Raw genomic sequence first — 20041 nt, 5'->3', positions numbered from 1 at the left:
TGCAAATGAGACCATATGCCAAAGTCAATAGTATGCTTTTATTTAATAGTAAATATGAGAGAGAGAGAGAGAGAGAGAAAGAAAAGGAAGAGAATGAAGTAGAAAAGATGTGGGGAGACAGAGACAGATAAAAGAAAGTATCACCACTCAGTGGATCCTAACTATATTCTGTTGATCCTTGTCGCCCTGAAAACTCAGTTTTTGATCTTGTTGACATAGTTTCTAAAGACTTTCCCAAGACAATGACTGTTGAGAGACCGCCAGCTCTTCACCACTCTTCACAGAAGTAATCGTGAATGCCAGTTTATTTCTATCTTTAGCACACTTTTATAGGGTTCTACAGGGTCTGCAGGCAGAACAAGCTACTATTGGCTAACACACACAGTTTACATTTTTTCTCTTACACACAGGGATATTGTTTTGCTTTACTCTCTCTTCTGCATGAAGGTTTCAAGGACTTTAGCCCTTAATATCACGACTTACTTCAAAGGCTGGTTTGTGCATACAGGCCTTTACTAATATATAAAATATAGCAACAAATCCCCCTTTCTCTTTTGCACAAACCAGGCTTTGGATAAGATAACCTACAACTTAGACTGTCGTCCCAATTAACATTATAAGTAAAGTCTGTCCCCCTTCTAGCATAAGAGACCTCAACCATCCAGTGATGCCCCAGCTGGCGAACCAACTTCCAATGGGATCACTATCTTCTTTCAGGGCATGCAACCCATCCTGTAGCTGTTGTAGTTGCTCATGGATGGAAGCTGAATGATCAGTAAGATCCAAGCAGCACATGCCTTCAAACTCCCCACAACCATGTCCTTGTGCTAAGAGCAAAAGGTCAATTGCAACTTGATTTCATAGTACTGCATAATATACACTACTCACATTGGCTGAAAGCTCACTTAACATTGTGGATGTTAAGTTTAATTCTTTCCTAGTCCAGCAAGCGAGCCTTTTTAGGGTGGCTAAACTTTAATTCATTCAGGCTTCGCCTTGACTGTTTGATGTTCTTCATTTTGCTAGCTATATTCAACAATTGATGTAAGCTTGGGTGGAACAAAGTGAGTTTCCCAAGATAACAGGGTCTTCCATGTGGATTAGCAGGAATCTAATTCCATGCTCTATCTCCACAGATTAGGAATATGGAACTAGGTGATCGTTTTGGTAATTGTCTTGTGAGATTGCACCACGAATAAAGGCTTTACTTACAGTGGTAGTAACGAGATCAGCTATAGGGTTGACTGCAACCCAGTGCTGTATTACTTTGTTAGAATGACTTTTTGTCGGGGGTTCAAACATTATCCATCCACCTGAGGTATTGGTGGAACATAACAAATCCAATTCTTCTGAGGGTTGTAACATTAAGAACTTCGGTAATTTTTGCTTGCTAACAGGCTTCAGGTTGTCTTAATGTGAAGCCAGCAGTGCGACTGCACTCTTGCAACATTGCCAATCGATTCAGTCAAGTCTCGTTACTAATTAAACTTTTAAATGCCGGAGGATCCCATTCAGGGACTCCTGTGAGAGAGGTGCGAAAGGATCTCCAGGGGTGGCTAGGCTCAAACACATTGACCTTTGGCCAGTTCAATGTGCCAGAGTGACCCATATGTTCTGTCGCTTTTGGATGTTAGTTAGCAGACAGCTGGTCATGACTATACACAACACAATTACCATAAGCATTTTACCATGTAAATGACACCATATTTGCAAACTCACAGCTAAAACTTCAATTGTTAAATGAACTTTCAAAGATGCTTACACTACCTCTTGAAGAGGGGATACTTATACTTTATACTAACATAACAATTACTATACAAGCTGAACACTTAAACTATTGTCTAACTACTTTTAACACATGTGCTCTGGTATATATGTAGTCTAAGCGTGAAAGCAATTTGCTGAAAGGGTAAACACACAACAACAATTTGCTTTATATACAGTTAAATGGAGTCTCTACACTTTTTAGATCTTCTACAGAATTTCTCCAGAATGATTCAGTCATGGAATGTTCACTGCTCCTGTGATGTCAGCTGGCAGTTGATCGGTGACTGAGGGCTTTGATGTTCAAGTTGTTCTTCAGATCCTTCTAAATCTTAAAACAAAGGATACCTGAAAAATTGGTAGAGACACAACATCATAATAACAACATAAAAGTTCTGTTGGCAACTGTCTGTATAGTGTTCAGACACAACTGTGTCCTGACAGGTCCACTTCTGATCCATGTCTGGAGTACCAAGGCTGTGTGATGACTTCTCTGTTCACTGGATCTCACATGTTCAGAGGCACACAGTCTGGTCAGATGGACAGGTGACCTTTTTGAACCTGCCAACAAAACACAGACACTTCTCTCCTTGAAGTTAATGAATTACACTAATTAAATGCTTTTAGGGCATCAATCTCCCCCGTCTTCTTAAAAAAAATAAAAATGAGATGTACTTCTGTTATAAGCAACAACATCAACACAAAACTATATACACAATTAATAAGAACTTATACTAGTTAAAAATCAATTAAATCTTAAACATTATTAATAACATATATAATATAAAACTGATTAATTACTAAAACACTGCACTAGCATCCCATAGTTAGCAAACAAACAGAAACAAAAATCAGTGAAGGATTGGATCATCACCTCCGGAAAATGACTCTCCAAGCCCACTTCAAAATTGATCCAGCTGTCATATTAATAGGGTCAAATTGCTGAGTCAAAAAGTGACTCAAATACTGATTTGGGACAGAAAATATCTGGATCTGTTGGCAAACATTCTATCCAGGTAAAGTCAAGGCTTGGCCAGGGCCTGGCTTTAAACTGGAAAGATGCCTCTTAACTCATTTCTAAAACAAGGTTCTCAATAGTAGCAGCTATGAGATGCTTACAGTACAGCAAACTGTTAAAATGCATTTGTACAGAGCAAATGATCAGGAGCCTCAGGTACCAGACCAATTAAACCATGCAGCAGTTGGTTTAATCTGGAGCCTCCCCCATGGCAGCTGATCCTCAGCAATGGTACATCTTCTTAAAATTCTGGAAACACTGAAAAATAATAAAGCTATGAAAAACAAAATTGCAGAGATTTGCAACAACCAGTAGAACTCCTGATGGAGTCAAGGGTGTCACAGACTGCATTCACTTCTATCCACAAGCAGGTGTTCATCAGTGTTCCATCACAGCTGTCTCAGCTGTGGCCGTCCTCCTCTCTCTAGGAAAACAACTATACTTTGCAGTTTAAACAAGTGTCTCCAAGAAAACATAAAACAATTTCAATTAAACAATATCTAAACTCAACAATAATTATATATGACAAAAGGAAATAACAAACTTAACCTTAAAAGAATATCTAAGTTAGGAAACTTAACTTAAAAACATTCAAGCCTAAACATTATAAAACTTGACTATCCTTAATTCTATTAACACTTAATCTATATTAAATGAAAACATAACTTAATCTTATTCTGCTACTACAAAAGAGCAACTAAAAGTTTAATATATACCTTTTAAACACAATATAACAATAACATAAATTCACTATAAAGATTATAAAGATGTAGCAAACACATCACAATTCTATGTCATCTAGCTTTGAAAATAACCCACAATAACTGCAAATGTTACTAAAAATACTTATTCATAATAGAAATTTGCCTAGTATATGCTTAAATTGGTTAGGATGTTAAAGTGTAGTTTTTCTGGAGAAAAACCACCACAACAACACAGGATTTGGCAAGTTGCCATCCAGCTTTTGTAAGACTTTTCAAAAACATTAAGTCTAATTTTTAAACTAAAATCTAAAATCCAAATTGGTATATATGCAGTTATATGTGTTTTATAACAAAAAAACTTACATTAAAATTCCCTTATTAAAATTGTGGAAAAAACAAGCAAATAGATAATATATACCTTAACTTAACTTTGTCTTGTACAGTAAAGTTCTCTTAACTAATTATTTTTTAAACCACAAATCTCTTCTGTAGATAACATTAATTGGAAGAAGGTTTTCCTAGAAGCTATAAATCACACCATATTTTAACCTTGGGTTCTAAAACCAATTATTGCAAGGCAACTTCTGTTAAGCACTTTTTTCCCCTTTTTTTTTTTTTTCTTTTTTTTTTTTTTTTTTTTTTTTTTTTTTTTTTAAACCTTCAAAGAACCACAATAATTTCTCTAGTAAAACTCTAAAAACTGCAATTGCATAAACTCATAATTACTTAAAACACAAAATTAACTCTAAAAGGGTATACAAAAACACTCCGAAAACCCAATAAATCACGACCGTGCAACAAACCAGGCACCATCCCAGTGCCCCCCTCGAGAGAGGGAGCGGGGGGGTGGACGGCCCACTCTGCTGCTGCTGCAGCTCTGCTCTTATCTTTCTTCACATTCTCCACATACTCTCGCAGCGAGGAAAAACGGAGAGAAAGAAAAAAAAAGCCTCACAAAGTTAACTTTAACAAATGCAGTTTTTCTCTCAATCTCTCTTGTTGTTTGCTGATAGAGGAAGAAGGCATACTTTTGCAAAAGCAGGCGATTTTACACGAAAAGTCTCTCACGGCCAGGTGCTAACAACGGTGATCATTGCCGTTTATCAGCTTCTAATTACAAGGATGAATTTTGAACTAGATACCATATAGTTTGAGATTTTTTGACTAGTTTGTCTCTCTTTGAAGCTGTCTGAGCCACCTGTTTCTGCTCAGCTCTTTCTGTAATTGTTCAGAGTGGCCTTGGAACTTTTCTTGCGCTCACCTCGCTCCCTCATATCTTCCTGGTTCGGGTGGAAACCAGTCTAAATCTGGCTTCTTTTCTTTCAGGGTGGTAAAGATGGAACTTAAATAAGGTTGTAGTGCTAAAAGTGACTTCAAAAAATGAAGCAAATAGTTCCGGATGTATCACATCCTGCCATAACTGAACAGATTCTGTTCGTTGTTTCAGCGTTCCCTGTGGAACTTTTTTCTCATTATTTTCTTTTCCCTAACTCTCCCTCCCTCTCTCCATGGGCAGTATAGATAGGAGAGCTTGCCCAGCAGTGGGAGGTAAAGGCATCTGCCGCTGTGACGCAGGTAGAATTACAGGGCTCACATCCTCAGCATATCTCACTTTTCTGTTTTTTAAGGTATTAATTACAATCTGCCAAGTTCGACCGAGAAACACAGTGTCCTTGCTCTTTTCCGTAATTGCCGTTTCCCATATCAGAGCCGATATATCAGTCCGTTCTTGCCCCACAAGAAGCAGTGAGCACTGCAAATGCTCATGACAATTAGCCCATATAATGAGCATATTCAGGTCCTTTTCCCTGGCTGCTCCGCCTCGTTTAACGAGGATGCAGAGAAGCAGTTTTTCTGCCGCTACAAATTCCACATCCATGTTAGCGGCTCGGCGGCAGGGGGGAAGGGTGCGACCCTTCTACCACGCCCCTGCCTTCGGACTCCCCCAGCGACTCACCCCCGTTGATTCGTGAGCCGCCTATCTGGTACCGATCCAAGGCAGCATCTATCTGCACTCAGATCCGCTCCACCAACCTCGGTCCAAGGCTCCGTCCCACCGTGTGTGGATCCACTGAAGCCCCCCTGCCCGCAGGGTGTCCCGTTCAGAGCGCCAAATGTTGAGAGACCGCCAGCTCTTCACCACTCTTCACAGAAGTAATCGTGAATGCCAGTTTATTTCTATCTTTAGCACACTTTTATAGGGTTCTACAGGGTCTGCAGGCAGAACAAGCTACTATTGGCTAACACACACAGTTTACATTTTTTCTCTTACACACAGGGATATTGTTTTGCTTTACTCTCTCTTCTGCATGAAGGTTTCAAGGACTTTAGCCCTTAATATCACGACTTACTTCAAAGGCTGGTTTGTGCATACAGGCCTTTACTAATATATAAAATATAGCAACAAATGACTGTAAACATAAATATATATACATTCTTTCCTGATACACGTCTTTTGATGGACATCTCTCACAGCCAGTGCGGTTGGGTGGGAAGGTGTTAACCTGACTATCCAATCCCTGGCCGTGGTCAGAAACTTATAAATATTGAGAAAAGAAAATAAAGGTCTCTTCCTTTCACCACACCTTGAGCTGCATCTGTGTGACTCATTTTGTGTCCAGCAGCAACAGATGCTCTCGAGCTGGTCTTCTGGGTGGTGAGAGTCCTCCCCAAAAAGGACAAAATCCAATGGATTAATATATACTCAGGCTGGGTGGGAATGGCCAGGTACCTCCCATGGAGGGGTGCAGTTTGACACAATCTCTTGCAGTGGACTCTGGATCTGTCGCATCACTTTGCATCACATGCAATGCTGTGGTGCAAGGCCACAGGAATAATTCTGTGGAGCACCTTGAAGGGGGTCTTTGATGGATTGTGAAACCCCCTCAGTTGCCTCTCACACGAATGTCCCATGGATGTGGTCTGTGGGGCTGGGGGTTTCACAGCAGGGTTTGTTTGTGTATGGGAAGATGGATGTTCAGTGTATTATGAATGACAATATAGTTATTTGCTTTCACATTTAGGTATTGACTTTTGCAAGTTATTATTGATCACAACAATTTTCATGTAGTACATTTTGTAATCACATTTAACTATTTTTGATATAGTATCATTTGTCAGCTTTTGTGGCTAATGCACAGGGGTGAGGAGAGTTTGAACTCAGGGTTCACAGGCTCTGGCCCCTGGTTCATCTTAAAGCTACAGCAGCCACTTTCTGGACATCAAGTAGATAATTAGGGAATAGAGTATCATCATAAAATCACCCCAAGACACTCTGTATCTTCATCTCTTACCGCGAACTATTTAAAATTAAATTAAAATTCTAATAATCAAACTGTTCTGTCCCAGATTTTGCTCATTTTGTCACTTTGATTCCACCCTCCTTTCTCACACATTAAGTCTTTCCCTGCTTATATGGAAAATGCCAGAGATATTGGGTTGTACAGCTCACAGAATAGTTTTAATTATTAATATAAAATATAACATCTTGATTTACTAATATAAAGTATTACTTATTGATGAGTTCTTCTATTAAAATGGAACATGTAATTTCTAAGTAGCAAAGTAACTGTTTTCCAACATTCAAAATAAACTCTGATGGCTGTAATTGAAGTATTGCAATGTTACATTCACACAAGTGAAAGAAACACTTAAAAAAACCCCTTATCATCACAAAAGAGTGACAAGTCTTCACAAGTATTTCCTCTGGTAATTTCCATCAAACCACTTGAACTTTTCCATGACTCCTGAAGGGGAAGGAGGTTTAACTTAAGGGATGCAATTATACAGTTACATTTTTAATAAGCCAAATACGAACTCAAATTATTATATTATGAAAAACCAGGCTGACCTCAACTTGTCCTGCAGCACCTGAAACTTCATTTGGAATAGCACCTTTGTGAGGTAAGACAAAAGATGCTGTGTTGATCAGGATTGTCTCAGTATTAAACTGTATTCAGTATATTTGGGTCAGACAGAGGTCACAATCATTAAGTTCAGCTCTAGAAAGATACTAGAAATTTTAAGTTGGTTTAGTACTACAACATAAAGTAAACTAGCCAGGCACAAAAAGAACAAGGCAACTGTATTTTATTTTCTGTCTGGCTAAATTAAAGGATTTTAGGCAGTTTCTTTTTATACATCCATTACTGTCAAGTCCTTATGAAACAGGAACCATATTGGGAGCGCCTCAATTCTGATTTATCAGTAATGTACATGCAGCCAAAGAAACTCAGAATTATGATGGAAGTCACTGCTCACTGAAGAACTTACAGTGTGATTTCTACTCGGTGATTCTTTTCTATTAAACATGTGATACTACTTCCTCAGAGAAGTGCTACACTGAATTATTTACCAGAGATGAAGAGTCAGGCATGCTCAGGCAGTGAGGCCTGCTGTGGCTTCTTGAGTCAAAATACACAGAGCTCATGGAAACAGCAAGATGTAATTCTGTCTCCTTCCAGTAACGGCTAGAATAGTCTTTGACTTACAAGTATAATTTACTGTTTTTCTATTATCCTGCCTTATTCAGTTCATCACTGTAACTATTAAAAATAGTTAGTAATGTTATATTTTTATGTCATGTAATTCCTTAGAACTCTGTTCACCTCAAAGACTATTATCATGTTGAGAAACACTGTTGCTGACAGTTAAAATTTCATGATTATACTATAAATATGCACAGAAATTCTTAAAAGGAAGGAATAATTCCTTTTGGCTCTGTTCAGATACTAGAAGAAAGGTAACCCTTCACATGCCCTCATGATGCATTACTCAGCATAATGTATTCCATAATTCTTGTTCAAACTGTATTCTAATAGTTGCACTGAAAATGTTGCACGCAGTATTTTCTTCTCTTCCTCCATGTACTAAAAATGGTTTATTTAAGTTTATCTAATTGGGCACAATAAGAAGTCTCACATATTCATTAATTTTATTATTCAAAGTATTTTTCTGGATATTTTGTGCTTTATAGCCTAGCAGTCCAGACTTTTGCTAGTCCATTAGGAACAAACAAGCAAGTAACATACTGCTTTCCTTCTTGCCAATCTCTGTTAAAACCTTTAAATTCCTTACAGGTATGAACAATGTCAGAAAGTCTCATTGGGTAATGTTACAAATAACTGTGTAGTTGTTTCACTATTATGTACTGGCTTTCGCAAATCATTATTAATCACTACAGTTTTACTATAGTACAGTTTGTAATCACTTTTGACTTCTTTTGATAATAGTATAATTTGTCAGCTTTTTGTGGTCAATGCCCTGGCCCCTGTGTAGCTCATATCCTTAGAACACCATTTACGGATGATATTTTAGTTTGTGGACAGTGTGATAAACATATATTATAGTTTTGGCTTTTGCAAATATTAAAGTAGATGCTATGTGTTGTGTATTATGTTAACTTTCGCAGAAGTAGCAGTAGTTGTGAAATAATAACTAATGCCTTTATTTTTGTAACTAACTGACAATAATGAGAACAACTCAGATATATTTGTGAAATAGCTGATATTGATTTAATGTACTTGTGGAAATAGCAAAAACCGTCTACATGGTCTGATAACATTTAAAGAATGGATGTGAAGGACCTCTGCCACAGACCCTTTGATGATCAATAACTTTTGTCTGCTGAAACCGTGGAATGGGGGGCGTTTGTGAGGATGTGACAGACACGACCCTCAAAATCACATCCACATTATTGCACATATTCTAAGAATATGAGTCAGAAGTTGGACCAAGCTAAAGAACTCCCAGAACATATAAATGAGTTTTAAAAAAAGTTTGAATATATATAATCTTCATGAATATGTATTTGATATTGCAATAGAAAAAGTATATAAGAGCTGCTATGATTAGCCGGCATGCCTCCGGCTATGGCTATGCACTCAGCGCTGTTATTGTCCCTTTTATCCATTATTACTTTTAAAATTTTTTAGAAGTGATCTTCGCTTCTCACAGTAATATCCTACCTCCAAACTGTTTGAGGTGTAGGGTCTTCTGGTGTAATCCATTTAGCATGTGTTGAAGCAGGAGCCATGCAGCAGGGTTAGATACAGGGAGGGAACTGTGAACATTATGAAGTAACAAAACACCATGAATGATAGCACTTTAGCTTCTTTGGTGTCAGTAATGTGGAGTCCACAGTGTATACTTTTAAAACAGTCTCTTGTTGATATCACTTTAAAGCCTGCAAAACCGCCGTGAAGCTATTGAGTGGGTTAGAAGTGTACTTACCTAAGTAGCCTGAAATACTCAGAATCAAGGGGGTACTTCTCTGGAGTTCAAAGGAGAAATTGTCACTTCAGGAGAATACCTAGTCTCCAAAAAGCAAACTGGAAAAGCAGACATCACACAGGTAAACACAGTTGTTGCTGAAAAGAAGCCTCAGAACAAAGAGAACAGAGGTGATACTCTGCTAACACAATACAGAGCAGAGAGACAGGTACATGAACAGTCTTCAAACCACTCTGTCCAAAAGCAAGTAAAATGTCTTAAGTTCAACAGTTTACACCTTTTGAATGCAGTTTTGTCTTTTTTTGTGCCAATTTAGAAATCTGTAAATCCAGTTGCATCATTCTTGCAGAGATGCCCCAAGAAGACAAAAGAATAAAAGATCAAGTGAAATGTTTTGTGATATGGTGTGAAGAAAATAATAAAGAACAAGAGTTCTCTCATGCCTGTTTGAGAGGATTACCACTGCAGATAAGAAATTTAACTATTATGCAATAAAATCTATTAATAACAACTGTTAATTTTAGTTTTAGTTAGTGAGACTAATTTAATTTCTGCACTCATGGAAGACTGTTGTTGTTCTATTAATTTAGTCTAACAATAAGACTGCTCAAAGGTGAAGGCTACTTGAAAACAAACTTCAGTTTTCTATGCCTTCAGTATTTCTGTCTCCAATGCCTCCATGTGACAGCTACAGCTGGTCTGAAGCTGCACAGATAAATTTGGCCACAACAGAACCCCAAACTCAACAAACCTAGTTTGTTAAAGAGTAGAAGTAAAGAGTCCCCGGATAAGGCAATGATGATAAATTGGATTTGAATCCAAACAGGGGAGTCAATCCCAGCCAATCCCATTCCATTCAGAATGCAGACATCTAACTGGCCAGGAGCTAGGTGATGCTGAGATCCCAACCAACCAGGTGTGTAAGAGTGGGAATTTTGAACCCCCTATAAAAGGGGGTGTCCATGAATGAACATTGGCTGTTGTTGCATGAATCTCATGTGTCGTGCCTCTGTCTCCCCCTATTGTGACACCTCCAACGTTTCCAGAGACTATGATTTTTAGGAGGGGAGACGAGTGTAAATACTTAAGGGGCTTGATGACAGAAATAATGCTTCTTTTACGAATGAAAAACTTGGCAAGCACATTAGTTAACAAAAAATATTTATAGTCTTTAAATAAAAATCATTATTTGTTTACTTTTTAACATAAACTTCTGGCTGTTTTATTTTAAATATTTAAGTATATTTTTGTTTGTTGACATATTTTGAAATAGGGGAATGTATAAATACTGCAAATATAAACTATGCAGAGAATTCAAACATGGGACTCAAAATCAGACTTCACAGTGCAAATACGGAAGAGAAAAAGGATCAGAAAATGGCCTCGCTGTAGAGATAATAGCACAATATTGAGAAATGAGAGCAGCATAACTGCCTAAGGATAATAAGTATTAGGTTTTCAGCACACCAGTGTAAAAACCTTCACATCTTTACAATCCTGCCCTTTGTAGCACTTTTACTACAGCAACCTGCAACAAGAGCCTGCCAGCAAGAGCCTGCAAACAGCAGCAGCTTTCATTAGCCCATCAGTGGGAACAGCTTATGCTTTTGCAGCTCCTTCTCTCTCACCTCTACTATACCCCTGCAAGCTCCACTCTCTAGCCTTCTCTATGCCAAACCAAGGAGCTCACAATACTTGGTTTCTGCCAGCTGCCTGGCTTAGGGCAGAGAACAGCTGCTTCCCAGGTGGCCAGCCAGCAACGCCTGCATTGTACCCTCACTGCTGGGGCACCAGCTTGTTGGCCTTATACAGACTTAGCAGGGTGCCAGTCACGGGGTGACGTCAGAGCAGCTGGGTGATCAGCGTTCCTTTCCAGGGTGGATGATGGGCTGTAGTCTTTATTTATGATTATCAAAGGTATAACTGCAAATGAAAACCTGGATTTTTCACGAAATTTCCAGGCGAAATTCTCACATTGCTCATCTTGACCTAGCATGGTCAAAGGAAGAAGTAAAATAGTTTAGTTGAACTTTGCATTTTCATACTGTATTAAGTTGCCCAAAAATAGTCAGTAAGTAAAATAATTGCAACTAAGAGAATCTCAGATGAGTTCAAATTCAGTGTCTCCTTTACAACTTTTTTCTTGACCTCAATAATTTCTGAGCTAAATTTTTAGAAAATAACTCCTAGTAGCCTTTCTGGATGCTACTCCTTTAAATCTGACAAATATGAACAAGTCCAACCCTCAAATACCTACTTTGGAAGAAGAGTTTTTATTGCTTTTCCTCTCCCTGTATGGAAGCTTTTTTTTTTTTCTCCTGAGGCCTTTTTACTTCTTTTTTTTAAGAAAGGGTGTGTTTGTTTTATCACTAACAACACATAGACAGGAAGCCACTTTTTTTCCTGTTCCAGGGTATACTGCAGATATTTTTTCTACACTTATCGATGACAAATTATGTAGCTTCACTCAACTTAATTTTAGTTACATTAACCCATACTTCTGTGTTTAGACAGCAGTTTTCCTCCTACTGGTTATGCTTTGTACCATCTTTTACAAGCAACCCAGCCAAATGTTCTCCCCATAACATAAAAAGTAGACAAATGCAGATGCAGAATTGGTTTTTCCTAAAAATATGCATGCTGTCTTGCTTACCAGGAATTGAGAACTGTAATATTTCCTTCAGGAAACAGTCAGTACACATCTTACTTATACTGGCCTGGTGTCTATTTGATATTTTTCTCAAAAGTTTTGAGGCAAAGCAGACATGGAGAATTAGGAGAATACCATAACATCTTTGGTGAAGGAACAACCTAACGACAAGAAATGGTTATTTAAGTAATTGCTTGTGATTAGACACTGGGACTTCTTTGAGATTCTGTTCAGCCTCTATCAGTTTTAATACTTAATTTATTAGCATATGATGTTCTGGTTTATACATATTGCATGAATCTGTATTTCATATATAATATCAAAAGTTTCAGTTTCTATGGGTGATTTGAAGGACTCTTGAATTGGTGGATTAATCCATTCTATTGGATATATAATATATCCATATTATTAACAAATCCTAAAAGCTTTTATTTTCAGTCTTAAGTGGTTAAATAAACTGACATCTATAACAAAGTAGCAAAGCTAAGTTGTTGCATAAAATGCTTAAGATGTGGTTCAAAGTACAGCTTTGCTCAGAAATCTCAAATAACTTTGCTCAGAAATCTCAACCTTGGCTCCTTTAACCACTCCAGCATTTCTCGCTTTCATCACACTTCCTGTAACAAAAGTCCTCCCTTGCCAAACAGTATCCTCATTACAGCTGTGTAATCCCATTTTTTTTAAAGTATGACTTTGGAGACACCTGTTAAAGTTGAGCTCAACTGCAACCATCTCTCAAGTGGATACTTATTCCATGTGCTCTCCCTCACTTTTTCAACTTAGCTAGTCAGAACAGGAAGCGTTCAAAATATTCAGGCATGAATCATCACAAAATTTACTCTGGCTCTCCTTTCAAATTCTACGGAAATGTTGAGCAAGAGTGTTATGTCACTTTTGAGAATTAAACCATGCCTGGAAGTAGAATTGTCCAATATATACTTAGAGCGACATCTTGCTTTTATAGTGCTTTTACATTTGTTCAGCCTAGAAACAGTTGAAGATAGATTCTTCTACTTGTATAATCTATAGCTTTCTTTACTCTCTTTCAATTGGTTTAACTTCTGCTAATGTAATTCAAGAAGTCTCACAGAAACTACATAAGTATTATGCATAGGTATAATTCAGGATGTCCCTTAACAGTCATGACAATTTGCAAGATTATCTCAATAATTCCTGAAAAAGCAAAAAAAAAAAAATCTCTGAAACTGCAAATAATCTTTTTTCTTCATTCATCAAACACAGAATTCTACAAAATTAAATTTAATTTTAGATCAGAACTACACATTACATACAGAAACATAAATATTTACTTTTTGCTCCTAGGTCAGAAAGATTGAGCTGCCATAACCCTCAGAAAATTCTACACAAAGTACACATAAAGATAAATTTCAATATCAAATATAATAAATATATATATTATATATATATTATATATATATAAAAATATATATATAATAAATATATATATAATAAATATATATAATTTATTATATTTATTATATATATATAATAAATTACAAATATCTAATGAATCAAGTATGTTCAAGCTCTAAAATGCAATGTATATTTAAGGAGTATTATCAATTTAATTTAGTTGAATTAATTTGTTTAAATGTTTAAATTATTTATTCACTTTTCACTTTGGCCAATTAATGAAGCTACCAGATGACTCCAAATATTTAGTTGTAACATTTGTATGTTACAACTAAATATTTGGTGTTTTCTTATAGCTTCATTAATTTCATTGAAGGAAAGATCTACACATTGTCATAAGAATACAGATGGACATGCTGTATTAAAATGCTACATAAAGTAAATTACTAAATGCAAATTTGTTCAGGCTATATTCTACAGGTAAGACATGGTTTAAACTGTAATTATTTTAAATTAATTATTATGAACATTTCTGAGAACTTTTTAAATTTTTCTTCTCTCTCATTGGTTCAAATTCTATCAGCTCTGCACTTCTCTAAATGTTCTAAATTCTAAATGTTCTGAATTCTCTAAAATGTAAAGAATATAAACTTACCTTTTAAAAACCCCACAAATATCCAACAAACATTTGTATGGTATGATAGATCTAAAATTTCAAGTATTTTAGCTATTATCTTCTTTAACATGACCTGCAAAGCTGGTTTTGCTCTAGTTCTGGGGTGCATGTGCCTTATACACAAATATTACTTCATTCCCAGCCTTCTGATTTTCAGTTCAGCAAACAAAATTATAAAACCAAATCTGCTTATTTGCAATGGACTGTTTTTCTCGGGAGTGCTAAGCATCCACAGCTGCCATTGACTGAAGAGGCAGCAACGGCTCAGAAGCTATAAAAAAACTGGACCAGAAGCAATGTTGATTAAGTGTAAAAAGAAGAAACAAGGTTACCATTTTCTCTTTCTGTAAGCAATAAACGGATTGGACAATCTCAGAAGTACAGTTCAGACCCTGAGATTTAGAATTTAAATTTCAGTGTCCTTTTGCTTCTCCACTTCAACCTTCATCTTCAAATGATGACACAAGTTAATGTTAGACACACACCAACAGAGAAGTGCACTGAAGCTGTGTGCAGCAGCATAGTCAAAACACTAATGGAATAAGAAGCATCTCTCTCTGTCTGGCTGTCAGTTGGTTATTTGTCTCGTTGTCCACTTGGTTATTTAAAAAATACATTACACAGCATCAGCTTTTTTGCTGGAGAAAATGAAGGTTTAATGAAAATTATTTTTGCTATATGAAGAATCTACGCATTTGGGATTTTGAAGTGAATTGTAAAAGAGTGGTTGCTTCAGGTAGGAAAAAAAATAGGAGCATTTAAATTTGTATTATATTTTCTAAAAAATACAAAAAAATCCATAGTATATATATGTCTTAGTTATGAAGAATGTGTTCACCTATGCATACCTGGTAGGAAAACTGTAGTAGGTGAAGATAATTTGGCATAGAAGAGTTATGATAAATGCTCATTAGATTTTAGTGTGTTATAAAAATCTAAATGTATTAAAAATTCATATTTAAACTTTACATTCTAATAACATTTCTAAATTAAGAAAATAATGGGAGTCAGAAAAGTGACAATGAAAAATAGGTGAGTACATACTAAAAGATCCGCATTTACTCACACAGCAGTCACTGCTTGTAAGTTTTACAAAAACAAGTGATCCTCTATGCGAGCTGTATGTAATCAGTAAAGTCAATTAGGATTTACACAACCTCTCTTCAGGATATATAACAAACATAGACTAGATAGAATGGACTTCTGATTGAGTTTTCAAGGATGATCTTAGCATAGGAAATTATCAGCATCTCTACATAGATCAAACAGATCATAAAGATATCTATATGAGTGCTTACTAAATCTGTAAGGATGATGATACTTGGATCTCTAGCTGGAATGGAAAAGCTCTATGTGAAAATTAAATATACTGCTATGTGTCGTATAAACACTTCCAAATTTAAAAAAAAAACCACTTTAATTTAAAAAATATCATTTTAGAATGTCAATATTTTTCTTTACAAATAAAAAAAATCTTCATCCACAAACTTTGTTAAGATATTTCATAATCTACTTTCATCTAAATGGGATTATCAAAATAAAGTATCTTCCCCTTAATTCTCAATAACAAGCTGATGTTGGAACACTGTTCAGAAACTCCAGTGCTTAAAATTTTACTATATAACCATGGAGTTGGAGGGTAGTATTTTTTTTTTTCCTTTCAAGGGATTTTCTCCCATTTGCTGTCTAAGAGATCATAACAACGGTACTAAAGAGAGACAAAAGATATAGCAACGAAGAGGGGGAAGAGTGCAGGATGCTACTGAGCTGGGGGGCTTTCTCTTGGGAAGGACAGAGATACCATGAGATTTTGGTTACGGGCTGAGGGGCTGAGATCAGCTCCTCACCCTCTTTTGCTGTTGGGGACCAGAGGAGGAGATGGTGCTGTTGCTCCTGTGGGGAGAATTCCCTGCCACTGCAGAGTTCCATCCTTTACTGCTTCTTCCTTACTGTGGGGGAGCTTTTGCTTGTAAGAGCAGCCATTGAACTGGGATCTTATCAACACCCAACCTCACTGCAAAGGATCCTCACCCTCTGTGTAGGTGTCCCAAAGGAAAACCCAGGACCCCAACCCCTTTCCCTCCCCGAGCAAGGGAGTGTCTCCCGGCTGTTAGCGGGAGCCCAGCTGCCGCTCTCCAGTCCCGCTCATTTCTGCTGCTGCTTTGGGCTTTTTGCTACTCTTTAACTCGAGACCCAGTGTCTGCGCAACCCCCTGCAGCTCCTGCTATGGCTGTGGAGTTTCTGCTACATTTTGCCACCCCAGAGTCTGCTCACCTCTGCCATTCCAGCCTGCTACTCTGAAGTTCCTGCTACAGCGCATTTAGCCATCAGAAGGGTCACTGGGACCAGCTGCCCCCCATGAGTTTGTGTGTTTGAAGCCCCGCTCTGTCTCTCCCGCCGGCAGCGCGGCCATTGCCCGTGTGGGGAGAGGCAGCCGGGCCCGCGCCACAGCGCCCCCTGCCGGCGCGGGGGAATCATCGCACCCGCCCTGCCTGGCCGGGAGCCACCAGCGCCCCCTGCCGGCTGTGCCCGGAACTGCACGGGAGGGGAAAGTGCCTGCGGCCCAGAGAAGGCGTCACTGGGCTTGTGGTGCTGCTCCTGCTGCTGCCCATGTGGCTGTTTGTCTGCCTTGTTATACAGATATACTCTAGTAAAGAGCTGTTATTCCTTTCCCCATATCTTTCCTTGAAAGCCCCTTGATTTCAAAGTTATAATAATTTTGAGGGAAGGGGTTCATGTTTTCCATTCCAAGGGAGGTTTCCCACTTCCTTGGAAGGCACTTGTCTTTTAAACAAAGACTCATGGATACTGATCCATAGCAATTTAAAAAAATCTTCCTATAAATGCATTTTAAATGAATTAATTTAAATTTAAATCACATTATTCTACTGCTTCTACTTGCTTCTGAAAGAAGTAAAAAAAACCCCCAGAACACAGAAACACGCCAACACACGAAAAATATTACCAAAACAGTGAAAATCTTGAATATTGAGAACATTGAATTCAATTCAATTGTTTGGTCAATTAACCAATCTGTGTTAAAATGGAAGTTTTCTAAAAAAGACTGTATTTACTGTGTAGTCCAGATTTTTTGGAAAACATTGGAATACAAATTTTTAGGTAGCTGTTCAATGGCTATTCAACAGGCCGCCTAATTATCTTCCTGCTGAGGATGCAATGGATCAGAATCAAATGGAAACTCACGCAGTTCTACTAATAGAGAGCACCAATCCCCATCAAAATTATTATATATGTCCATAATCTCTACTGTGCCTGACAGATTTTTCCAGTGCTAAAGTAAATAAGGTAATAGGAAAAACTAAATCTCACTCATTCTGCAGTACCTAATACTACTGGAAACTTTATGTATGTAGTCTATAAGAACAGCTGTGAAATGTGCATATGTCCACAAAAAACAGTCCAGAATTTTGAAAGCTTGTTTTTTTTCCACTTGTTCCTTGTTTTTTTGGTGAATGTTATATGTATGCAAAAACCATACACAGAAAGTCTATGTATAGTCTCTCCATACTCCAATAAATTCTATGAAAGATTTGAAAGATTTTGTAGATAAATTCTAACAATTTTTGAGTTAAAAAATTGGCGGAGAGAAGATAACATACAAAAGGTCACCTAAAAAAAGGCATCTTTTGTGCTTCTTTTCTTCTTGGAATTTTAAAAACCATATCAATGCTGAGATTGAAAACCCTTATTTAATATGTAATTGTGGCTATATGTGATGACTGAAATGTATCTTTAATAGAATTAAAGTCTTAAAAAATGGTGGCAGAGGACAAGACTGAAAAGGCCTGACAGAAACTCTTGTATGCACATCCAATTATTTTTTTGAAAAGCAAAACAAATAAAAAAGCAAGACTTGATCCCTACATTACAAAACTGCTTTACAATTATTTTGTAGTGTAGACACAAAAAGCTTATTTTCTACCTGTCACAAGGGAATATTATAACACCCTTTTTGTGGGGAGGGGCAAACAATCAATTATGAACAATACTGGGAATCTCCAAAAGAGGATCTACTGCAGCTGGGGGAGGAAAAAGAAAAAAGAAAGTATTTTTAATCGTGTCAAATGAATTGCTGAGTGACAGTATCTGAATTGAGGAGTGGGAAACTACTGGAAAAGAAGAACACAAAATGGAAATTACAGAAACAATTTGATGAGGTTGTCAGAACTTCTTAAAATGCTCTTAAATCAAGGAGTCTTCATCAGTAAACCAATCTACCAGTTAAATTAACACCTGGAAGTTACTCTTTCCACAAAGGGAGGGTGAAAGGGATGAGAGGGAGAGAGAGAGAATAGAAAGGACACAGAAGGGAAAATACAGGAATGGCATCAGGAATTATGTTACACTATAATCCTACAAGTGGGATGCTAACACTATTATATTCTTAATCAGACAGTGCAATAATCATAAAACTAAAGATGAATGGTAAGATTAGAAATGCTAAAGTGTTGGACGAAAAAAACAGATATTCAGAACTGCACGAAGAGAAAACATTGCAAAGGTAAACATATTTTTTCTCTTGTAGAAGTTGTTACAGTGACAAAATCTCTTTAAAACTGTACACACATTACTGTAGGAAGTTGACATTGTTCAAAGTATTCCATTTAACTGATTTGCAGATTCATACTAGAAATAATTTCTCAGGTGACAATCACTCTGAAAAGAACTATGAGTCCACCCATGGAACTCCTTAATTGTGCAAAACAGTTTTAGAGAGAGATTTCTAGAGAAAAGGGAGAGCAAATCAGCAAGTTCAATTACATATGATAAGGGATCTATACTAACCTACTGTATAAAATATATACAGTATAAAACAGTGAAGGGAAAAATATTCAAAGGCATATCTAGTGATACTTCATTCATTTTCTTATTTTTAGCTGTCACTCATTATTAATAAAGCAAGCTTTATAATAGCTTCAGTAATAATTTAATCAAGACACCCCAATTATTGATCATTTTGTAACTGCAGTCATTTCATAGCAGAAGTTCTAACATAACTCATTTTCTGGCTTCAAATTGAAGGTTTATAATCAAACTGTATATAACCTGACTGTTCAGCTATTCATTAACAATGCTGAACTCAGAATTGCTATTGTGCCATCCTGTACCACTGCCTGTTTTAGCTGTATTGTACACTGCTTTTCAGTCAAGTAAACAATTGCTCTTTCAAGTGACAAAAACACATGCCTGCTCTCAAGGAGACATGCATTTTACTGAATCATTAAAGAAAAATGTGCAGTCTATGACATCAAAAGACTAGCAGGATGAGCATATCAACACTTCATCGTAGAAAAATGTACAAATAATTGAAAAAATATCCTCTTTAACAGCAATACATTAATAGAGATCCCATACAGACCTGGGACATGTCACATTTCAGAAAGTTATACACTAACCCTCTACTCAAGAATGAATAAAAGATTCCTCCCACCAGCTAGGGCAAACCAAAACAGCCCAAGATGTTTTTAATGATGATTCTCCATAAAGCCCAGAAAATCAACAGGCAAGTCCTTCTGGAAGAATAAATGTCAAATCAAAAGGAAGGTTTTAAGCCAGTACTTTTTTTGGTCTTTCCTATAGATGTCCCATGAGAAACTTTCTAC

The sequence above is a fragment of the Poecile atricapillus genome, chromosome 2, assembly GCF_030490865.1.
Source record: "Poecile atricapillus isolate bPoeAtr1 chromosome 2, bPoeAtr1.hap1, whole genome shotgun sequence".
NCBI lineage: Eukaryota > Metazoa > Chordata > Aves > Passeriformes > Paridae > Poecile > Poecile atricapillus.
Note: the sequence above shows the minus strand (reverse complement) of the source record.